A 15,000-nucleotide genomic window follows, 5' to 3' on the forward strand; every position below is an offset into this window, starting at 1 on the left:
AACAAAGAATTGTTTTTAAAGCGAAGCTTGTTTTGAGATGGAAAGGAAAAAAAAAAAAGAAAGAAATAACAGATTTCTATGTTTCTACGTGCTCGGTCGTAAACGTTCTTTTGGGAAGGGGGGGGGGGGGAGGGGGGGAAAGGGGTGAAGGGGAGGAGGGAAAAAAAGAAAAGAAAAAAAAGAAAAGAAAAACAAACAAGAAACCCCGGCAAAAGAAAAAGGAAAACGAAAAAAAAAGTAAAAGAAAGAAAGAAGGGTAAAAAGCATTTTTCCATTTCTCGTCGATAATAAAATAATAAAATAATTCGTTTGAAGGAATTTAAATAAACATCTCTATTCTACTAACGTGAAATCATGCTAGTAATACAATCATTCGGATTTTAATCGAAATTAAGACGAAAACGTTCATTTCTTTCTCGTTCTATAATTCTTTTTCTCTTTTTTCCTTTTGCTCTCTCTCTCTCTCTCTCTCTCTCTCTCTCTCTCTCTCTCTCTCTCTCTCTCTCTTTCTTTCTTCTCGTTTCATAACGCATAATATTCTAATTTTTTTTCAAGCCAGACAAATCTTCAAGTTGTGTTCACCAAGTTGGCGCGCGTACGAGTACTTTAAAGATGTGCGCGCATACCTGCATCTTCAATTGGAGGCTTGAAGGGAACGTAGGAGTGATGGGTCGTGCGAGGTCGAGAGGGAGACTGGAAGGGGGGATCTCTGGTAGGTAAGAAAGTATGAGAGTATGGGGTTGTGGGGCGGGGCGGGGGTGGGGGGTGGATGGATGGGTGGCGATGGAGGTGCTACTTTCTCCTGTTCTTTAAAATTCCGCGAGCAACGTCGCATGCAAATCATTCTCCAAGCTGCACTTCCGACCTGATATTATGCCAGGAAGGGGCGTAAAGGAAGAGAAAAGAAAAGAAGAAGAGAAAAAGAGAGCCAGAAAAAGAGAAAGAGAGAGAGAGAGAGAGAGAGAGAGAGAGAGAGAGAGAAAAAGAACATAGACCGTTTTCTTCTGAAATTCTTCTTCACTTCCGTACGTGCTAGTTACACACACACACACACATTTCCCTCTGCCGTTAAATAAATTAGGATCATTCTCTCAAAAGCTATGGGCAATCTAATCCTTTCGCTCTTCGCTCCTTTCACATGTCAGCCATTATTAAATATTTCTCAAAGTTATTTCGATTCTATGAACAGATTGAACGTTTACAGTCAAATATATCGAACGTAATCATTGAATATTAAGAAACAACTCGTTTTAATTTTTCCCTTGATATGAAATATTAGATTTGCTTTTAATTGAAAAATAATTTTTTTTTTTTTTTTTTTTTTTATTATAGAGAAGGAAAGCTTTACTTTCAACGAGCAAATGAATATTGATGTTAGTACAAGATATATTAATATTATATATATACTTTATAATTAAACGCTGAGTTTGTTTTTGAATATTTTTGTTCGTACGTATTTATATAAAGGAAGTCTCTAATTAAATCAAAAGCATCTCAAATAATTTTAATTATCAGTAAATCTTTTTTGCAAATATTTATGTCTTCTCTTTCTTATTTTTTCAAATTGCATATTGAAATTTTTAAATATCACACGTAATAAAACGCATGATATGCGTTCATAATTCATTTATACATATTTAATAGACGGATAAAATATACAGATAAATATGTAATAATAAATGTGTAAATGTTTATCTAGATGTTATGTATCTCACTTGTATATATTTTTTCAAAGCGGACAAATTGAAAGAATTATCTTTTTATTTTTAACGATAAAAAAAAAAAAAAAAAAAAAGAAAAAAAAAGAAAATGAAAGATAAGCGATTTAATAAATTTTTTTCGACGTATAAATATTTAAATTTAAAATTTATAATTATTTCCATACATAATTGATAAAAAAAAGAGAACGATCAAAGAAGCTCGATAGTTGTTAGCATATCGAAGGATAAAAATATCAATGTCATCCACTCGAAATATATAATATTTTCTCTCTCTCTTTTATTTCCAATTCATATTAAAGTACAATACAAACGGCAAGCATAAAAGATGACTTTATATTTATATATATATATATATATATATATGTGTGTACATAAATTACTTCGATTACTTGGTTTGAAATAGTTTTGATAAAATCAATAATGCGAGTCGTAGGTTAAAAAAAAAAAAAAAAAAGGTGAAAAAAAAAAAGATAAAATCAATTGCATCCTTCATTATATTATTTATTGGCGACATTTAATCGCATAGAAAATAATACGAACGAATATAACGATAGACGTTTTATCGTAAAAAATTGTAAAATAATTTATTGTTATTCATCGACTATCATAAATCTAATGGTCTAAAGCTAATAACAGAGATATTTCTTCACTTTCCCATCTAATACAATAACTTATCTTCTGTTACTTACTGAATTCGAGATTGAATATCATCTAAAATTTCAATGAACGAATGTATTATGTTTGCTATCGAGTATTTATCCAAACAAGTAATAATCTCCTCTATCTCATTGAGAGATCGCCTGCAGTATTTGCATTTTCATCGTCGAGGTTTATGAGCGGATTATTAGAGAGAAAATGAAAAGAAAATATAATAAAAAGAAAAAAGAAATAAATAAATAAATAAAAAGAAATGACATTTGATAATAAAATAAATTGAAGAGAGAGAGAGAGAGAGAGAGAGAACATTTTGTTATTAAAAAGAACGTTGATAAATATTTATAAAAAAAAAAAAAGAAAAAAAAGAAAAAAAAAAGGGAGAAAAGAAAAAAAGGAGAAAAAAAATTGCAGATAAATCATTCAGAGACACTGTAATAAAATCTTGACGTATCACAGTTAAATACTTTCTACATAGACATATATATATATATATATATACATATACATATTACATATCATATTACACATGTATACTTATCCAACTATTCGTATACGCGTGAACATGTTCATTCGTCGGGATTACTAAAGCTACTCTAACTTTCTCTTTTTCCTACCGGAACGAAAATTGGATCGGGAAGTACTCCCAGCTGCTTGGTACCATTCCGAAAGGATTACCATTGTTCTAGGGTTAATGGTATCGCCTCAGAGACGGAAAAAGCTACTCGAGTTGTACGCGTTAAAACTAAAGAAAGAAAAACAATTTCAAAGAAGTACATGGTCATAGATGTTTCTAACGAATTATTTAAATCCCGTTCTCGACTACGTGTGTTACCTTAATTAATAAATTTCTCTATAACGTAAGCGTTTTTAATGTCCTTTTTTTTTCTTTTCTTTTTTTTTTTTCTTTTTTCTTTTTTCTTTTCTCGAAAGTATGACGAAGAAAAGTGACAAAGAAAAGGAATACTTCGAGAAATAAGATATAATCAAGAATTATAATACTATCTAACGTTGATCATCGCGATAAGGCTTGCTCTCGCGAATAATGGATAATTATTAACGAGAGAGAGAGAGAGAGAGAGAGAGGGAGAGAAAGAAAATGAAGAAAAAAAAATAATAAAACGTACAAACTCATAAATTTTCGACGAATTTAAGACTTCCAACCTAATCCACTCCTCACCCACACCCTATCACCTCTTAAGAAATAATATAAATCGTCCCTGTCTACGTCTAAATTCTAATCTCGTTTTCGCTAACTTATGCGTATCCCTCTAACCGAGATAACTTTGAAATCACGGGATAAAGGAAAAACAGAAAAAAAAGTAAAAAGATTTGACTCTTTATAATTCGAACGTAGCATCGGTATTATTTACTACAAAAAAAAAAAAAAGAAGTATTCATTTAAATACAAGGTCACTAAAATATGAGGTCTCTTAGTTCAATTTGATCGTTCGACCTCCGTCGAATCGAAGGCAATCTGGAAGAAAAGTTCAAGGTCGCGTAAAATCGTTCCGCGATAGCCGATCGATCGAAATATTTTATTCATAATTCGTTTCGCGAACCTACACGGTCTTTTCTTTTTTTTTTTTTTTTTTTTCATTCAGTATAACCTAATAACTCGAGACGAGTGCCTTTGATAGCTCAACACGATTCTTTTAAAGGTAAAACGATGTTATTAACTGACGCAAACAAAGCTAGCTTTCTTCTGCATAAAAAAAAAAAGGAAAAAAAAAGGAAAAAAAAAAGGGAAAAAAAAAGGAAAAAAGAGAAGAAAGAAAAAGAAGAAGAAGAAGAAGAAAGAAAGAAAAAAAATAAATGCGATTTGCGAAAACAATCTAAAAACTGATAAACAAATAGCGTCCTTTATTTTATAGAGCAGATCAATTTTCTTTATCGATAACAAAGAAGAGAGAGAGAGAGAGAGAGAGAGAGAGAGACTCTATAATATTAAAATACAAAGACGCGAGAATGAACTAAAAAAAAAAAAAAAAGGAAGAAATACCAAAAAAAATCGATTGATACTTTTTTCGAGACTTTTTAGAAAAATGTTTTTTTCTTCCCTTTCCTCCAACCATCTCCGGCCCCCTCCCCCTCCCCTCCGTCCCGTCCCACCCCAACCAACCAACCAACCCCAAAGTTCGTACAAAAGTTTGTAGATTTTTGCCGTGTGCGCCGTATTGGTGCGTGAAATAGATAAACGAAAGTCGCGAAAGAAAAGAGAAAGGAAAGAAAAGGAAAGGAAAAAAGAAAAGAGAAAAAATAAAAAAGTAACAAACAGAGAAGAGGGACAAGGGGGAAAAAAAATATTGCGATCAAATAGAAGGAACCAACGTTTTAGAGCATTGTTATGTAAAGTGCGATGAAGAGAGTAAGTAAAATATGTCATGAAGAAAGGAAAAAAAGAGAGAGAGAGAGAGAGAGAGAGAGAGAGAGGAGAAATTTAAAAGGAAAAATAGATCACGAGAAAAAGAAGAGAAAGAGAGATAGGAAAAGATAGAAAGAGCAAAGTTCTAAAAGGCAGTAGATAAACAAGCTTGAAGCAATGTGCGTTGAGGATGCTCCTTTCTAGTTTCTTATTTTCTTGTGTACGTACTTACATAGATATATGTATGTATGTATGTATGTATGTATGTATGTACGTATGTACGTACGTCTCAATTTTCGTTTCGAAATCGGATAGAGTGGAGTCGACTTCCGCTGCACGACATTCTCCTGTCCGTCGAAGTTCACCTTCAAGAAGTTGCTGAGAGAAGGAATGGAGAAGGAAATAGAAGACATAAGAGAGAGAGAGAGAGAGAGAGAGAGAGAGAGGGAAAGGTACAGGGGAAAAATGGGAATAAAAAAAAAAATAGACCACACGTTTCCTATTTTCTCTTAAAGGTTGACTGACGTCTCTTCTTCTTCGTATTACTTCACCTACTATCTTCGTCTATCTTTCTTTCTCTTTCTCTTTTTTTCTCTTTCTCTCTCTCTCTCTCTCTATCTATCTCTCGCTCTATCTCTTCCTCACAGTCTTAGGATATAAGATCGTCGTCGACGTCGAGCTCTCTTCTCTAAGTTCCGGTCATGACACGGTTAAGTGAAGATTCTCGGGTCACCACAATTTCTTTCGACATAGTTGAGGATCGTTCAACGTGCTAGAGTCAAGCCGAAAAATCGATAAGTTTTATATCTTGCGAATTTGCTATTTTCATAGCGATCTAACCAACAGACCAAGATAGATAATATTCTATGTTGTTAACTGTGTTTTAATTATTATATATGAGCCGCTTATTACAATAGACTTCCGATTAAAAGTCATTTTTCTTTTTTCTTTTCTTTTCTTTCTTCTTTTCTTCTTCTTTTTCTTTTTATTTTTTTATATTTTTTTTTTTCTTTTCTTTTTTTTTTTTTTTTTTTTTTTTTTTTTGAAATGAAACTCTACTACAAGGAAAACGTCCCTAGATATTTTACTCAACCGAAGAACCGCCATTATGGTCGACTTTTTTTTTAATTCCCTCCTACCACGGTACTTAAAAAATATGAGTAAATATTTATTAACTTCGTTTGCCTCGATAGATACGTGCGATGGAAATTCTTTCTTTTGTATTCAATTTTCCATATGGAAATATTATAAAAAAATATATTTCACGAAGAAAATTACGTTTTTAATGCATTTCGCGGTAGAAGAATCTAATCGGGGGGAGGGGGGGGGCATATATCTTAACTTCACGTTTAGTTTCAACCAAGTCAAAAGGGTTAATTAAAGTAACTTCAATCAAATGATTAAAAAAAAATATGTATATATATGTGTATGTGTGTATTTGTGTGTGTATATATTATACCTGATGACCGAGAAAAGTAATGAAATTATATTTCGAAGTAGATATTCGATTTTTATTCTCTCTCTCTCTCTCTCTCTCTCTCTGTTTTTTATTTTTTTTCTGCTTGGTAAATAAAAAAAAAAAAAAAAAAAAAAAAAAAAAAAACTGAACTTTTATCGCACTCGAGTCGTTGAAAATATTTTAACGTTGAATCAGTAGGAAGGAAAAGGGTGCGTGCGAGTGATGGGGAAGGGTAGGGGTGAGCCGAGGTTAACATAAAACGGTGAACGTTAGAACGATAATGGCTTGAAAGTAACTTTAGTCCAATTTAACCAAGTGACTTTCGTTCGTGCCATTGCGTAGCATAAATTATGGAGGAAGCAGAAAATCCGTGCGAATACTCGCATGATTTCCCTAAGCGCCGTTGGTGTATACCATCTACCTACATACCTTCGGTGGCGCCTACCCGTGCGCATCCAACACCTTTATTAACTTCGTAATTTTCAACAAGCCGAACTCAACGCGAAAACGTGATAAATAATTCATTTATTGGCACGTTGTAACTCATAACAGCCTGTTTCTAACAAAGTTGCAGGCGTACGTATGTAAGTTGATCGACGCATTAAAACGAGCTTCTTTCTTTTTTTCTTTGTGAAAAAGTCAAAAGAAAAAAGAAAAAAAAGAAAAAATTCATTGAAAAGAAAGAACAAAAATCATTGGAAAAAAGAAAAAAACAGAAGTATACTTATATATATATATATATAAGTAAAATATTAACGGGTTAATTGAATAATAAATTAATCGAACGAACTCTATTCACATCGACGAGTAATAAGATTTCGTAGATAACTTTTTTTTTTTTATTATTATATTTATATATATATATATATATATATATATATATATTTATTATAATTATTACCGATCATATCTCTTCTAATTAAAATTTTCCTTAATATCGTTTATCGAAACACTGATTAAATATCACGCGAGCAATAGAAATATCGTGATATGATAATGAAAAGTAAAATATAATACATTTAAGTAATCTCTATATCATATTAATGATCGAATAAATATAATAATCTAAGTTCAAAGGTTGAAGTATCGAAATAATCATTAGTAATCGTCACTATACTCAACGTTATATAAATATAATATTATTTATTGAGAGTAACAACGGCTTAACTAACATTTCTACGTACATAAATATTATCTTCACTATCATTTTGATACATATCTCAATGTAAAAGAACACACACACATACATATAGACTCTCTCTCTCTCTCTCTCCCTCTCTCTCTTTCTCTCTCTCTTTCTCTCTCTCTTTCTCTCTCTAACTTTTGTAAAAAAGCTCTTTTAGATTGGAAAGAAAAAATAATAATCAACGGAGTGCTCCTTTCCAAAAAACATCTTATGACCCATTTAATTATCTGATAGATGTGGTTTGTAAGCTGAGATTGTAGATACCCGCAGAGTTGAATCTCTCTCTCTCTCTCTCTTATATATATATACATATATATATATATACCTAGAACGTTGGTTGTGGCTACGATTACCCCGAATACGAGTGCTGCATGAATTGCATTTCATCTCTGGCAAATTTTAATTATGTATTACGACTAATAGTCCGATGAAACGAGCTCCCTAGAAACGTGTACCTACGGACTAATTAAAAATATCACTTTCACCTGCTGGCGATAATAACTGGCGACGTTGGTGAACCTCGTTTACGATTACGATCACACTTTTTTAATCTTAATCCGGTCGCACCCTTTAAAGTTATTTCATAATCGTTGAAAATATCTCATGGAAAATTCGTATAAACGTTATATATATATATATATATATATATATATATATATATATATATATATATATATATATATTAAGATTACCAATAAAAATGAACAAATGTGAAATAAAGTTAAAGAAAGATTAGGGTTGGAAAAGTCTTTTGCAAAAAATCTAATCGAGTTTTGCAGCTGATCAGATTGTATTTAAATAAAGAAATGTCTACACGTATACTTATAATAATATACCTACTTTAAATTAGAATAATAATGAGTTAAATTATTTTCTTCTTATGCTAAACGTTATTGAATAAAATTAATGAAGATTTAAATATAAGATTGTATAAAGAATTTATTCTTCGAATTAATAATAAATATTAATGTTGAATATATTATATAATTTTATAAAAATTACATCTCTTTTTCTTTCTCTATTGTTCCATTTCTCTCTCTCTCTCTCTCTCTCTCTCTCCCTTTTTCTCTTTCAGATTTTTAACGTTCTTTTGAAATATGTATGCCCTGCGCGTAAATTGAAATTAAAAGCATCGTTCGTTAATGCTCGACCTAGTCCAAGATACGGCCGACCGAGCAATTTGCAAAAATATTACCGACAATTGCGCTTTAGTCCAACGATATCGGTTCGGACGGATGAGGGCATAAAATTTACTAGGCTAATTTATGGAAAACGAGTAATTCCTTTTTACCATATTTCATTTCGCATTAATGAGAAATAATAAAAGTAAAATTACGATTTACAATATCTACAATATTTTGCAATATGCCATAATATTTGATTGATTGAAAATATGGCGAACGCATACAAAAACATTTCGATTCTATTAATCAAAAAATTATTTTCTCAACATTAATATCAAACGATTCGTACTCGTACATTATTATCATTTAATATTAAATATTTTCTAAATGTTTCTTTCATAAAATACTTTATATAAAAATATGTATATATATATATAAACAAAAAATGTTTATACATTGATATTTTTACTAATGAAAGAAAAAGAGAAAGAGAAAAAGAGCGAGAGAGAGAGAGAGAGAGAGGGCTTTCAAAAATTGTTAAATAAAAATTAAAAATGAGAAATCAATTGTCATGATTTAATGTCGACGACATTCGTTATAAAAGATGATCACATTTACTAGTTAAGAAAAAAAGAAAAAAGAAATAAACAAAAGGAAAGAAAGAAAAGAAAGAAAACGCTTTTATTTTTACATAGATATTCAAATTAATGAAAAATTTATTATAAATGACCTTCGAACGATAAAAGCTTTATTAACACATGCACGATGATAGGATATCCACGTTACATATATATATATATATATATATATACGCACACATATACAAATATGTGATGCTTCATCGAGAACAGCTTGTATAATATCTGCAAAATTTCGGTAGCTTTAAACGAATTCGTAATAACTTTAACGAACCTGCCGTATTTTTTTTATCCGGAGAGAGAGAGAAAGAGAGAGAGAGAGAGAAGAGAAAAAAAAAAAAAGAAAAAGAAAGAAAGGGAGTAACTTTTATTTTTGACAGATAGCGTCCCAATTTATTTGGATTAATATTTTATATTACCTTTTATTACTTTGTTGTATTCATATTTTATTTTCTGATAAAACGAGTCCCGCCTGTTGAAACGCATGCAAATACATACATACAAACATACATACATATATTCTACTTGCTCGAGTAAAAATAAAACGTAAATACGTTTACTTACATGCATATTGTATCCGTATAAACAAATATTTTCTAACAAATATTTATTTATGTGCATACGTATGTACGTATAATACAAATTTTATATAAACAATGATATCATACATGAATGGGAAAAATCACAGGTTAAAATCTAGCCCATAAATCTCTAACATATCTATGATAGATATTTATATAGGAACGATGACATCTCTCTATCTCTATCTCTATCTCTCTCTATCTCTATCTCTATCTCTCTCTCTCTCTCTCTCTTTCTCTCTTTCTCTCTCTCTACCTCCCTCCCTCCCTCTTCCTCTTGTAAGTAAGCACCTATGTATGTACGCGCGCGCACCACGTAGGCGTCGAGAATACGGAAATAACGAGAACGAGGTAGCAGCGCTTGCTTGTTAGAGGGAAGGTCGGCGTGGAACGTCAATCAATTAACATGACCTCAGTTCCGTCTCTAGCTTAAAGCGGACTATACGAAAGAGAAAGAGGATAGTAGTAGAGTTAGTTCGTTCGAACTATGATAAAACACGCTTTACTACATAATACTCAAAAGCAATTCATTTTAGATGGTTGATTTCATCTTTGATGAAATGAATCTCTCTCTCTCTCTCTCTCTCTCTCTCTCTTTCTCTCTCTTACTCACTCTCTCTTTCTTTCTTTATTTGTCTATCTAGTTATCTATTTATCTTTTTCATGATATAAAAATTATTATTATCGTTATAGTAATGTAATGTGATCATTATAGTAATGTAATACGATCATTACTGTGATTATTATTACTATATATTATATATATTATATATATATATATATATATATAAATATATATAGTATTATTATCGTAATAATAATTTTTCTAATAGATATTGTGTTTTATATTTATTTGATTATCTTGCAATTTTTTTTCCTCTCCTCACTTTTTTCTTCTTTTTATTTCCCTTCTATATCGGGATAATACTCGGAAGTAAATTATGTTCATCTCTTTCTCTCTACCTTTCTTTCTCTCTTCCATAATCAACATAATTAATCATTACTATAATGCTAATAATTATTGTACCAAGTATTATGTTTCGTGTTTATTTAATTATCTTACGAATTTCTCTCTCTCTCTCTCTCTCTCTCTCTCTCTCTCTCTCTCTCCCTCTCTGTTTTCTTTTTTTTCTTTTCTTTTATTTATACCGGATCAATATTTTCATTAAGAATAAATTATGGTAATTTTCTTTTTCTTTTATATTATATTAAAACCATTTTGATTGCGCATTGGTTATAACGAATATATCCACATCTCTTTCAAATCTCTCACGGTATTATTGAACGACGTCAATTATTCTTTGCGAAGGTAGAACAGAACATCGGATTGACGTATCGAGACCAATAGATAAAAGACAAGGCGAATCTAATTTAACGAAATCGTTTTTTGTCCTCTCTACTTAAATAACCACCTTGTTTCTCCTCGACACACAATGTTCTTATATATCGATCCCATTAACGACGAATAGACCCTTAACGAAGGGGTTCATAAAGCACTTTTGTTAAATGAACGTACATAGGTATTCGTATATTACGTGTATAAAAGAAAGAGAAAGAGGGAGAGAGAAAGAGAGAGAGAGAGAGAGAGAGAGAGAGAGAGAGAGAAAAGAAAAGAAAATTCTCAATCATCTACTTTACATTTCATAATTTCAAAAGATTTGAAAAATGTTATACGTTGACAATTATTTCATGATTCAATGATTTCCAATGATTTCATTATAAAACAATTTAGAATAGAAAAAAATTCGTGGTTATTAAAAAATTATTTTATAAGATACTTGAATAATTTATCTTATTTATATCGATTATAAAATATATATATATATATATATATATATATTTATATATGTACATAGTATGTATATAAATGTAAAATGTAAGTATATATTTTCAAAAATCATCGTTGATACGATTGATAAGAGAATGAACATATCATTTTCTTTCATTCTATCATTTTGAAATCGCATAATTAATTTTCTATATAAATTATTTCATATTCTCAAATCGAAAATATATATACTTAGGTATATATCAAAAATTAAGGAATTTTCTTTATAAAATTTTGAAGGAGTTTTGAATTGTTATTTCGATCGAAAAGAGAAAAAATTTGTTTTCGAATTATTCAATAGAAGGAAGAAAAGAAAAATAAAAATACATAAAATTGCTTATATATCGGGCGTGCCAAAAAAAAAGTTCTCAGATGGTTTTAAGAATCAATTGCTCTTTTTCTTTATTTTTCCTTTTTTTTTTTTTTTTCTTTTGAAATTTTTTCAGGCTAATTATTATTTCTTTCTTTTCTCCAAAATTTTCTCGAACCCGCGACAATCTGATAAAAAAAAAAAAAAAACAAATTAAGATAAAAATTTTCGAAGAAGAGTGATTGATACCTTAATATCGCTTGAAAAGTTTTTGTCTACCCTGTGTATCTAGGTACACATTATACATTAATGATATCTGGTCGGTCAAGTATCGAACGTCTTATTGATCACTGTCAATAAATTATTATTGACTCTCAATGCTTTTATTCGGATAAAATAGATACAACAACAGTAAGGATGCTTTTGGATCCTTAACATGTGTACAAAATGTTGAAATTGAATATATATATATATATATATATATATATATATATATATATATATATATATATATATATATATATATTCATATATATTCCATTATTATTCTACAGAATATGTATATATATTCTATTCATTGGAAATACAAAATTGATCGATCTAACTACATCATATTTATTCTACAAATAATACAAATAATATCAACCAATAGATAGAATATCTAAAAAGAAGTCAAGTAGAATGAGGAGAAAAGACTTTTTCTTTTTCCTCTTTCTTCCTTCTCTTTTCTTTTTTCTTCTTTTCTTTTCTTTTTTCTTCTTCTTTTTTCTTTTTTTTTTCCTTTTTTTTTTTTTTGATTATAACTCAGCTAATTAACCTATCCTTTGATTCATGGATCGTTCCGTTCGAGAGTATTACGTGACCAGATCGCAAATATTATAAATCTTTCTCTCTCTCTCTCTCTCTCTCTCTCTCTCTTCGTTATTCGAGTAGTGATGAATTTCCTAGAAGGATAGAAAGAGAGAGAGAGAGAGAGAGAGACCGACAGACATATAGACAGATAGAGAGGTTGAGATAAAAAAGAAGAAATCGAAAAAAAGAGAGAGAGAGAGAGAGAGAGAGAAGGAGAAGGGGAAAAAATGAGAAAGAAAAGAAAGAAAAAGTTTTAGTTCCAATGAGATTGCTCTTGCAAAAAGAATGGGCCTTCTGATTTCATGAGAAAGGTGAAAGAGATTCAACGAGAAAGAAGAAGGAGATGGATAGAAAAAGAGAGAGAATGTGTATGAGAGAGAGATAGAGAGAAAAAAAAGAGAAAGAGAGAGAGAAAAGTGTGGGATGGGCTTAATTGAGCTTTCGCCAAGCGAGAAACGACTATTAATGATCCGATGTGACTCGAACGAGCTTAAACAAAGACTATGAAATTCGGATACGAAAAGGTTCTGTGTGCTTTCGTTTTAGATGGAAACAGGACGAGAGAATTAAAGCGGCGACGGTTACCTCTAACTCTTAACAAGATCGTGTATGTTCTCGGTCAGTTGGGACGAGACACGGTAATGACAAATTCACGATGTTATTCCGAAAGCTCGTAGTTTTCGTCACGATTTTTCCAACGGCACGTAACCTTGCCGGCGGAAAATCTGAGATAAGCTTACATATGTATATACATATGTATACATACACACACACACACAAATATATGTATGTATATATGTAAATGCATACATACGTATGTATACATATGCTCTATGTATTTATATATGTATGTATGTATGTATGTCGTACTTGTAAATATCTACGATGTACATTCCTACTATTCCACCTACCACAACTAGACTACGCTTTTGTAATTTATCAGCTCGGAGTAGCCTAATCTCGGAAAGGAAAAAAAGGAAAAAAAAGAGAGAAAAAGAGAGGGGAATAAAAAAGTAAGATAAAAGGAAAGAAACGAGATACGAAACGAGTTTATTTTCGTCGAAACGTGTATGCTTGCTTTCTTGCTTTCTTACTTGCTTGCTTGCTTGCTTGCTTGCTTGCTTGCTTGCTTGTTTGTTTACTTGCTTTCTTGCTTGTTTGCTAACGAGAGCTTTCTCGAGAACATTTCACTTTTCATATTAGAAGATACGAGTTAATATATTCTTTTATGATATTATGATATATATATATATATATATATAAAGAGAGAGAGAGAGAGAGAGAGAGAGAGAGAAAATGTCGAATTATACATTATCAAAAGTATAATTATCTTAATTACGTATATATTATTGAGAGATTAAATAAAACGTAATTTTGATATGATATTGAATATTCTCTATCTCTCTCTCTTTTCTTTTTGTTTTCTTTTTTTTTTGTTGTTTTCGTTCTTATCAATGACTCGTATAAAATTTCTATACTCTTTTAAAATTCTAATCTTTCTACAATATTTATAATCATAATATTGTACATAATAATTATGTATAATTAAAATATATGCGCGCATGTAAAATACACATTATCCATGAATATATATACAATATATATGTATAACATCGATCGAGTCAAAAATAAATATTATAATTAATTATTATTAGTATTAGAAAAAGCGTACAAGTTGAAATGAATGGATCTGACAATGGCATATAAACATTATTATTCCAAATTGTCTAAGATGAAACATGTGATTTAATTTTAAATACGATAAGTCTTATGCAAATCTTGTTAGATATAAGAAAAAGGATTTTAATATCGCAATGAATTGATTTTAGATATAAAGTTAAAATGAATGAAGGGTTGAAAAATATTGATAAGACACTTTAAAGACGTTTCTCGCAAATCTGAATTTGGATTCAGAGAATTATCTTGAATACATACATGCATATATATATATATATATATATATATATATATATATATATATATATGTATACAGTGGTAATTGCATAATTGCTGCGAGATCGTAATTACAAACAACGATAGACACTCGTCTCTCCATTATCTAATCCTAATTATCCACATATTGTAAGGAATGTTTAACATGAAACGTAGTACATGTAGATATATTTAACAAAGCTCTTTGTATAATTACTATATATGTTTAATGGAGAATGATACTAATTTCAATTATATACATATGTATTTTTTTTTAATTATATATCTATATATATATATATAATGTAAGTTATATAAAAATTAGATATTAGTGGGTAAGTTCGATCTTT

The 15,000-nt window shown here is 30.1% G+C and overlaps 1 protein-coding gene across 1 annotated transcript in view; it reads right to left on the reverse strand.

The window, feature by feature from the left end:
* The window catches only part of LOC124950603 (acetylcholinesterase-like), a 153,857-nt gene that overhangs the window by 135,955 nt on the left and 2,902 nt on the right, over window positions 1–15,000 (reverse strand). The gene's annotated exons all lie outside the window — the stretch shown is intronic.

Source organism: Vespa velutina, chromosome 7 (assembly GCF_912470025.1).
Source record: "Vespa velutina chromosome 7, iVesVel2.1, whole genome shotgun sequence".
Taxonomy (NCBI): domain Eukaryota; kingdom Metazoa; phylum Arthropoda; class Insecta; order Hymenoptera; family Vespidae; genus Vespa; species Vespa velutina.